The sequence below is a fragment of the Daktulosphaira vitifoliae genome, unplaced genomic scaffold, assembly GCF_025091365.1.
Source record: "Daktulosphaira vitifoliae isolate Bord-2020 unplaced genomic scaffold, ASM2509136v1 Scaffold_3, whole genome shotgun sequence".
Lineage (NCBI taxonomy): Eukaryota > Metazoa > Arthropoda > Insecta > Hemiptera > Phylloxeridae > Daktulosphaira > Daktulosphaira vitifoliae.
Window position 1 is genome coordinate 24,714,237 of NW_026099574.1, and position 9,899 is coordinate 24,724,135.

A 9,899-nucleotide genomic window follows, 5' to 3' on the forward strand; every position below is an offset into this window, starting at 1 on the left:
TGAGTTTATAAATACACTAACTGACAATACAGAAAGTATATCTATTGATAATCATAATTGATAATAAACAATCCGTGACTGTGATATCAATGTCATAAAAATCCAATTAGCTACCTGTATTTACAATCCCATGTGTATTATACATGTATATTAACTCAAAATTTTGAAACTTTAAATGTTTATATCTAATAAATGAATAAAGTTATATTAAAAATTCAAATGACATTTGTTATTAAATTATAAACTCAAACATTTTATTGAATTCAAAATATGTATTACCATTTAAAAAAACAAAGTTGACACCCTTACCAGGCATAAGGGATGAACTTAAAAAGTATTACATAGTTAATAATTCAAGAATAATGTGTTACTAAAGATAATAATAAAAAAAAATATTTAAATTATTATAATACTGTAAGTAATTGAGTGGGTTATGATAAAAAAATCACCCTGTTTATTTTTCTGAGGGATCTTAAATAATTTAATAAACAGAATAAATTTAATCTGAATATTATTTAGTGAATACAATTGTACTAGGGACAATGATAAATACTAAACAACCCAATGAAATAATGAATTTTGAGAACAAAACAAATACTAATGATAAATATATTAATGCCAATGATAAGATTTATAATGATAATTATGATTTCAAAATCTAAACAAAAACTATTTATATCCCATATAGTAGGCCTACTCCATACATTTAACAATGCAACCAATTTTAATAATGATAATTCCAATACTTATTCTAATAATCTATTTCAAATACTATTGACATAGAAAATTATAAAGAAATGCCAATCAAAGATAAATAGAGTTTATATAAAATTCGAAATGAAATAAAACTAATTACCAACGCATGGTTACTATGATAATTTACCCCAAAGATATACCTATAGAGAATGATAAAAAACAAAATATAAAAACCATGACATAATTATTCATAATAATACGAATATTGAAAAATTATATAACATACATAATTAAAAGTCTAAGTGACTAAGGCGATGATAAATAGCAAAAGGAATACTATATTTACAAAAATGCAATTAAAACTTAAATATAAATAAAATGTATCTTATAAAACAAAACATTAGAAATTACTTTATAATTATAAATATTTAACACTTCATTCTAAAATACCATATCACAATAAGAATAATCTAAATTATTCAAGTATCACTAATTAAACTTACTGTGTATGTAAAATCAAATTTCAATAAAAACACTAATAATAAAAAAACCCAGCACAGTTCGGTTGCAGAGTACAATGGAGACGTGGCATAGTTGGGTCCAGCAAATATGATATCTGACAGTGATTAAAATCACTATCATAAAAAACGCTTCGATGCAAAACTGTAGATATTGTTTAATTTAAAAAAAAATGGTGATTTACTCCAAAACCTACACGATCTCCTATATCCTTATTTATATCCTGATTACAAGTTTTATGATTTATAAGTGTAATATATGAATAAATATATAAAGGGAAATAGTCCGATTTAAAAAATAGTATGTCCAATGAAATAGGTATATAAATAGTATTTATCATTATAAAATTGTATTGATCCATACATTTTTCAAAAAGTTATAGCATTATAAAGTTAAAAATATAAAAAAGAATTTTTTACAAAACTCGTATTTTTTTTTTTTTTTATTAATTTTGATGTCAGTTTTTACCATAAAATCAAAATATCTCAGATTTTTTTGTTCATATTGAAGTATATTACATAAGCATTAATTTTATATATAAAAGTTTCAGTAATATTTTCGGATCACATTTAAAAATTAAGTTGAAAAAGTTGTTATTTTGAATTCCCCCCTGTGGGTAGGTACTTTACGTATCTATATAAAAAAAATTATATTGATTTGGTAATTTTTAAAAAAGTAATGGCAGTTTTAAGTAAAAAAATGGAAAAAATTAGCGAATTTTAAATTTGTAATTTTTTTGGAGATATCCCCCATTTTTAGGAAACGAAAATTTATTTAATTTTTGAAGTAACGTCTTGGACTAGATACGATTTGTGATCTTTTTACGTATCGTTGAAAGAAATCGGTTCGGCGAGTGCTGAGAAAAAGTGATAACAGACACAAAAAAATAAAATAAAAAACACATCATAGTAAAATGAATACCCTTGTGTAACTAATTTAGCTACTATAACTAAAAAAAAAAAATGATTTTCTTTTAATTTACATGATTTGATTAATAATAACTAATTATTTATAATTCTCATTAAAATATAAAATATATAATTTGTATTTTTTTCTAACTTCATAATATTACCTACTTTTAGTACTAATTTAAAACATAGTTCATTAAAAACAAAAAATATATTATTTTCAATTGTCATACTTAGAATATTACATAAAAATTATGAAATTTTTTACGAGTGACCTAATTGAATTATCATTATATTATAAAATTAGCTTTAAACAACTTTTTAAATTTATTTCAATCATAATTATGTATAATTTTACGTTAAAATTAACTAATTTTTATGATTTAAAATTTACTTAAAAGATTTATAGCTATTTATGATATTATTCTTTTCAACCTATTTTTATTATTTTACTTATGTTAAAGGAAAAAAAATAAATCGATATCAAAAATAAATCCATGAATATATTAACACATCAACAACAATACTGCTTTTTACTAGCTTTCTTAGGTTAATATTCACCTATCATCAGGACATTCAAATCACCAACATAATTGTACTATTACGATTGTATCAACCATTTCTGTATGTTGAAAAAGTTATATGTTCAAAAATTAAAACAACTACTATATTTCTTTATTCTCAACTAAAACTGAGCAGTTTTGAAATCAGTTAGGATGATTATTTCTTATTTCTTTGCTTATGAAGAATCATGATATGAAACATCCACATTAAACAATTACTATGACTGTTGTCTATGGTTTCTAAAAAACTGTAAAAGCATTTCTAGATACGAAACCCCATTAATTAGTCCTTCTATTAACGAGTACAATTAAATCAAACCCAAAGAAATTCTAGAAGAAAAACTTCTTTCACTTGTATACTATGATTAACCCAAACCCATCCTATACCAACATGTATCAATTATAGAAATTAAACACAAAGAATACATTACAAAACAAACATAAAAAGTATCTAGAAGAATAAATCTATAAGAAAGAAAACCATGTCCAAAAATTATTATAAACATATTAATATACCAAAATTATTGTTGTCAGAAATTGTAACATACAAAATTCTAAAAAGTATAAGAGTATCATATCCAGCAAGTCTAGAAAGAAAAAAGGTGCGTTTAAAGGCTACTAAACGTAATTTCTACCGTTTTAATTTGCAAAATTCAGTTACACAGACGTATTTCACCACTTAGTTCTTCATATTAAATTACAGAAAATTTAATAAGCTTTCTGAATATGTATAGAAAATGCCTGGACTCGTCTAGGAACATTATCAAAAGCGCTATTAGCCTTGAAAACAGAAAAACAAAAGCTAAAAATCAGTATGCGATATAGAAAAATAAAAATATTTAATACAAAATAGTGTAGAAACTCAAAATCTTTCAACTTTGAGTTTTCTTATGGTAACAATGAAGCTCTTTAAAACGCAGTAACGTATTATGTAGTCTCTAAAATTATGAAATATCAAAAAATTAACAAATTTTAAGTTACACCCTAGCCAACCCAACTATACGATAAAGGGTCTTAGAATACAATTGACACGTGTGACATGTATGTATTTTATAAAACTCAAAAACACATTTTTTTGATAAAACAAATTTTAAATATTGTTAAAGAATTGCTTTGAACAAGGCAACGCGTTTTTTTGTACCGGATCTAATGCAACCAATCATTGGTCAAAGTTAAAGGAAAAGCAAAATAAAAGGTCTCAATTACAACAAAAAATTTAACAAGGCTCCCAAAAAACACATTTACTTTGGCTCTCTTTATATCTAACACCGGCACTAAAGTTTACTTTAGTAAAGCCTCATGAATTAAACACACATAGTATTACAATTAGTAATACAATATTGAAAAGATATTAATAACTAACAAATTAATAAAGATATTAATTTGAAAATATACGCAACAAAAAAGGCTAGTTTACAATAACAGATAACTAGAATACTTACACTTGTCAGCTACAATGAAAAACGTCGAATGAAGTATGTTAGTGCAGAACACGACCGAAGAATCAAATGGCATAATCTATCGATTATCAAGTTAGCAACTATCGATTATTACTCTTATGCTGAGTTTTATTTAACTATTTATTCATTTATTTGTTTATTTATTTATTTATTATACTTCATTCATTTGTGTTAATATAGTCTTGGTTTGAAAATTAATGTTTCGAAAGAAAATATCTATTAAATATATTGTATTTGATACATTAAATCCAATGGCTCGAGAATTGTCTATTTTCTGTAAGTACACAGTATTATTTATAATATAGTATAAGTACTATTATATTATTACATTGTTATTTAATTCCTTCAAATAACAATTTCAACTCATATCTGTCTATTATGGATATATATATATATATTTATTAAGTGAAGATTAAAAAAAAAATTAAATACCAGGTGACAATAATTTATTTTTAAATATTTAAGAAATTATTATAATATATTGTGATTAAGTATAATATTATATCGTGTAAAAATAACATTTTAAAGAAAGGACTAATAAAAAGTTAATGAAATTGTACATATTTTTATAAATTAATAATAATTACAACTGATAAATCTAAAAAGAATTATTTAGGATAATCAATTAAAGGGAATATCCTCTCCTTACCCTACAATGGACGTCCATTTACAACTAATATATTCCTAGATATATGGTGTAAGTATCGAGTTTAATTTATATAATAAATAAAAATATAATGAATTAAATTTTTTAAATTAAGTAACTAATTAATGACTCAATTTTGGTCAAATGTATACAATAAAATTAATATTGCAATTAATTGCCAATATTTTAGCAATTAGCGATTCAGAGAATAATTGTTTTGTGAACAAAAAAAAATGGTCATCTAAAAATGCTGTGCCACTGCTTGGAGGCAATTAAAAAATCTGACTCTGGTTACCCAAGTAAGTATAATCCGGGGCTTTTTCTTGTATTTAATAATAAAAAAATAAATCAACTGTTTAAAAAAAATAGAGTACAAAATTTCCTTGAGAAATATATGTTAGAAAACAACTTTACTACTGAAACAACTCTCTGTGAAAACAATTAAATTTATACTTCTTTTTTTTCGAAGGTCACTTATAATATACACATATTTTTTGTATTAAACCAATGTACTCGTTTTGACTTAAATCACTATCCAAGTTACCAGAGTAATCATTTGAGTTATAGTTTTGGAACTACAAATACTTCACAACACAATATTTTTTTAGCNTAAATAATTTAACTTTAATAAACATTCTTTTGTTAACTCATATTTTCAATCAAATTCGATGCGAAACTGAGAAGGTATTAATTTTACTATGATGTGTTTTTTTTTGTGTCTGTTACCACTTTGTCTCAGCTCTTACCGAACCGATTTTTTTCAACAATACGTCAAAAGATCACAAATCGTATCTAGTCGAAGATATTACCCTCAAAAATTAAGAAAATTCCCCTCGTTCACCATAAACGGGGAAAATCTCCAAAAAAATTACAAATTTAAAAACCGCTAATTTTCGACATTTTTTCAAATTTTTTTATTTAAAACTGCCATAACTTTTTCAAAAATGAACAAATCAATATTATTATTTTTTGATAAATGCTTAATGTCTTTACCTATCATTTGATATATTTTCTTATAAATTTGACCCTTTACCTGCCCACAAGGAGGATTTAAAATGATTTAAAATTGAGAAAATTCCCTTAAAATAGTGATTTTAATCACTGTCAGATATCATTATATTTGATCCAACTATGCTACGTCACCACTGTGCCGCAACCCACTGTACTGGTTTTTTTTTTTTTTTTTTTTTTTTAACTTTTATACTCAAACTAATAAGAATAATGAAAGGATCAGAAGAAATACAAAGCATAAGTATGAGGTCAGTGTTGATACCTTATCTGGAATTTTTAAGGGTATTTTGGCAACTAAATGTGATATAATCTTTCCTCAAATAAAATACTAATTGGAAAATGAACAAGTTCAATAATTACGAATTAAAATCTTATGGAAACTTGGAAGACCTATAATATCCGTGATATATAATCTCTAATTCTATACCACGGATATAATTTTAAATACACCATAAAAGTTTCTTTTGCATCATGATCATATTTTTCTGGATTTACATCATTACACGCCAATATACTGAAAATCACTTTAAAACATTTAAGGAGTTTTTTTATTTATTCCAATTATTTCAGAAACTACCATAATACCGCTAAGTGTCCTTTTTATCGTTTCTCACAAAAATATATCAGAACGTTGAGACATAAGTTCATGGTACCCTGACCTACCACCACTGGAAAACAACAACAATTTAATACGACGCATAATTCGGAGAATTACATTGTACGGCCGTTCTACTCTAAAATATATTTAGAATTTAATATCCTATAAAATATATAAATAGTACTCGCCAGTAAAATAAAACTCTAAGGGCCCATCTATATTATTCCGTTTAAAATAATTGTCCACCTGCAAAACAATCATCTATTCGATAAAATAAAATTGTATGGAACTTTAATGTAGTAAACGGTTTTTTTTATCGATCTTCGCGGAAATTCTTCTATTGTTCACAATTTTATTTTTAACACAACATACACCCTCTTAGTTAACTAATATCATGAATTCTCTACGATATGTATTCCCGTTATTGATAAGTAATAAAACATTTCATAAAGCCGCTTTCACACTACGCTGGTAACACTGGTCCAAATTGATACTGTGTAATTTTACAAGCATTTACATATTTCAATAAAGACGTGCTATCCGTCTGACGCTATCGAACGCTCATTTTTGATTTTTGGCGTCTGGACAACTGGTTTTCAATTAGACCACTCTGTTTTTCATCGACCGTCGAGAATCATTTTTCTTCTATCATTTATTAATCTTTTAAGTATCCTTGTACTTTCTGTATTTTTTGAAAATTAAAAAAAATATTTAGTATGTTTAATACCGAAGCATTTATAATTGCTGTCAAAAATGATGAGGAGATTATTTGGAATCTAATTAAGTTTCTAATTACCCTTAACTTTAAAAACAGTGCTGTCGCGAAGGGCTAATATACAATTATATGCTACTGCATAAGACTTAGAAATGCAGAATAGGCTAAATTAAAATCAATGGAATTGAGCATTTTAATTAAAATTTAAAAAAACGAGATTTTTTAGTGAAACATTTGTTTTAAGGATTAAAGCATATTTCTTGTAAATTATACACCTAGCACTGTGAAATGAAAGTTGATCTGTTTTGAATAATTTTATCGGATTTGGGATGCATAGCTATGTTTACTAGAAAATGGCTTTTTATTTTACACGTCAATTAAATATTTACTTTGTTAAATACTTTGTTAAATATTAAATACTTTGTCCAATATGAATAAAAATTAATTTTTTTAAAACAATCATTAATCGGATCAAAATAAACAATTCAATTATTAAAACGCAGTCACAGCACTTCTCAGTAATTTGCCCGCCGTCCGATTTTCAAGAAGTGTTGTAGCACAGTTGGCCAGTCTGTCCCTAATAATCGCCTATGCAGAATGATTTTTTTATCATAAACCACTCAATTACTTACAGAAAAAATATATTTAAACTTTTTTTTTTGGTTATCTTTAGTTACACATTATTCTTGAATTATTAACTATGTAATACTTTTTAAGTTCATCCCTTATGCCTGGTAGGGGTGTCAACTTTGTTTTTTTAAATGGTAACACATATTATTAATTTAATAAAATATTTGAGTTTTTAATTCAATAATAAATGGCATTTGAATTTTTAATAAAACTTAATTTGTTTGTTAGATATAAACATATAAAGTTTCAATTTTTTTATTTAATATATAGGTATAATACACAAGGGTTTACAAATACAGGTAGCTAATTGGTTTTTTATGACATCGATATTAGCAGGTACACAGCATTGTTATTATCAATGGTAGTAAAGCACATTGTTGTGAGTTTATAAACACGCTAACTTNATTGTTGTGAGTTTATAAACACACTAACTGACAATACAGAAAGTATATCTATTGATAGTCATAATTGATAATAAACAATCCTTAACTGTTACAGCAATGCCATAAAAATCTTATTAGCTACCTGTATTTATAATCCTTGTGTATTTTACATGTATATTAACTCAAAAATTTGAAACTTTAAATGTTTATATCTAATAAACAAATAAAGTTATATTAAAAATTCAAATGCCATTTAATATTGAATTAAAAAATTAACTTTTTTGACTGAAAAAAATTGCTGACATATTCACATAGACGATAAATGTAATAGGAAAAAAATTATAAATTTGGATTATACAAAATTCATTAATTAAATTAGGTGTACAAAAAATATAATCATAACGACGAAAAAGGTAACATTATAATAAGAAAATAAAAATAAGATAAAAGAGATTAACAAAACTTGAATCTAGTTGAGAACTAATATTTAAATACAAAATAAATATTTAAAAAAAATAATACTTTAAAAAATTTAATAGGCGTCGTATAAGACTGCCACTAAAAAATAAAAAATTCAGTTAAAAATAAATATGTTGTGTCAAAGAACATATTTCTGAAAGGTAAATATTTCTTGGCAAGTGAATCACAACATTTGGGGCAACTTTTCGGGCTAATTCAAAAATGTTGAATCCGATATGTCCATGCACTTGACACTTGTAATTTTAAGTGTATATCTTCTTTTTTGAATAATTAGGACCGCCCTAAGGGGGACAACAACGTCCGCTTTTAGTTGATCGGCCAATTCAAAAAAATCATTCACTATAAATTCAATGTTTCTCAACTCCGTATATTAATGCATCGTGCATTGTCAGTCTATTTTTTTCAGGATTTTTGTTGATCGCGCTATGACTGAAATATCAAAAATCCATATTTATGACAAAGTTACAATAATCATAAAAAGTACTCTATTAACTATTGTTTTAGTGAAATGGTACTCGATATTCTTTAGACTGATTAAACCAATGAAAGATGTTTACGGAATGTATTCAAAACCCTATCAGCACAATTCTTAATCAACGTTATTGAATGAACGCAGCGCCCGGTGGTATTCATGCAGGTTAGTTAACGTTTGTGGTTTTATTTTGTCATAAGTCTTTAGCTATGTCGAGGAAAGGAATAAGGTGAGTGGACTGTATGTTTGAATGTAGAATGAATTTAACAATATATAATTATAACAATTAAATGTATTATACAAGAAATATAAAATCGTATATACACCAATGTAGATAGGGGGACAGACACTTAATACTAATGGCACAAAGGCGCTGATATAAACAAATATTAAATTATACAAGTGAGTAAGTCTTAGAAAGATAGATGAACAAGCATTATACTTATCGACTAGTTGAAATGGCGGATGATACTTTCGTGCATTGAAAGAATCAATTTAAATCAAATGCAAGCAGTTGACCAATGTATACAATATTTTGTGAACGGTAATGTGATGTATCTTAGAAAATATGTAGACCTAACGGCGATATACTGAGCGCACAGGTACGACAATCGCAAAAGTGATATTTTACTTTTTACAACAAAACGAACACAAAACTAGTAGTTTGCAAGCGCCATAGAGTTTATAGCTGAAGAAGCGTTAAGATGGCGGCGACAATGCAGACATAGAGAAAATACCGACAACTCAATGTAACACACAACGATAACATGAATAATCACAACACGATTTCTCGACAGCATATTCGACCGATGTACCAA

The 9,899-nt window shown here is 25.7% G+C and overlaps 1 protein-coding gene across 1 annotated transcript in view; it reads right to left on the reverse strand.

Moving 5' to 3' along the window:
• LOC126902207 (uncharacterized) overlaps positions 1-4,216 on the reverse strand; it is a 7,064-nt gene extending 2,848 nt beyond the window's left edge. Inside the window, exon 1 of the mRNA XM_050679243.1 lies at positions 4,129-4,216. The gene's annotated coding sequence lies outside the window, so the exon portion shown is untranslated. The remainder of the gene's footprint in view (positions 1-4,128) is intronic.
• Between the last annotated feature and the right edge of the window lie 5,683 nt (positions 4,217-9,899).